We start from the raw sequence: 1,168 nt of genomic DNA, 5'->3' as shown, positions 1-1,168 counted from the left end.
ACCCGAAACATCAGCTTTCCTGCTCCTCTGATGCTGCTTGGCCTGCTGTGTTCATCCAGCTCTACACCTTGTTATCTATAATGATTTGGTTGTTTGTTTATTGTGACGGACGACATCTATTCTCTCTTTTCACCATTACAGGGCGCACTGGAACAATTCGGAAACAATCTTTCAATAGCAAACCTGTGATTTCTATCATCCAGAAGAACACGAGCAGTAAGTGCATGGGAATACCATCATCTGCAAGTTCCTCACCAAACCACACACCATCCTGACTTGGATCTATATTGCCCTTCCTCTGCTGTTGCTGGGTCTAAATCCTGCATTTCTCTCACTAACAATGAAGGTGTCCCTCCACCACAAGAAGGCAGCTCACCACCACCTGCTCAAGGGCAATTAGGGATGGGCAATAAATGCTGACATCACTAGTGACAGCCATGAATAAATGAAAAGGCAGCCCAATGCATTTCATGGAAATAATGTGCAATCTGTGTGGAACACTTAAAAGAACACATTAAGGAAATACTTGGGAGTCTGTCCAAATTTGCCAAAGAAACTCTGAAAAAAAGTACTCTCCTGTCCTTGAGCTATATTGGTTGAATCACATAGTGTTTTTTTTTGCAATACATTGCACATTTCTGCCATCTAAATATTGAGATGCACGGGTGACTCAGCATAATTAAATGTTAAGTTGAGAGCTGTATGGGAAAGGCTGAGGGAATGCTGTAGAACTCTTTATCTAGGGTGGCTGGCTATCCAGTACCATTCACAGTATTTCAGATCTACTTATTTGTCTGGGGCATGGATGGTGAATACAACATTCAGAATGACTGAAGGAAGAAGAAACAAAGTAAAATACAATAAAGTAAATGAATCTGAAATATAAACTTGACAAGTTCTTTGTGTTTAGTGTGAAGTCAGAGTGCAAGCCAGACAAAGACTTGACCATCAGTTACAGCAATAGTCCGTGCTACAGCAACAGATCACCTAATGCTCAGGGTAACCAACACAAAACAGGAACACAGAGAACACTGGAGTAACTTGCTGCCGCGGAAAGGCAGATAACATCATCAAAGAGCCATTGCACCCTGGTAAATTTTTTTATTCATTAATGGCATGAGGGTGTCACTGGCCAGGTAGCATTTATTGCCCATCCCTATTTGCCCAG

The sequence above is a fragment of the Rhincodon typus genome, chromosome 4 (genome assembly GCF_021869965.1).
Source record: "Rhincodon typus isolate 14 chromosome 4, sRhiTyp1.1, whole genome shotgun sequence".
Lineage (NCBI taxonomy): Eukaryota > Metazoa > Chordata > Chondrichthyes > Orectolobiformes > Rhincodontidae > Rhincodon > Rhincodon typus.
Note: the sequence above shows the minus strand (reverse complement) of the source record.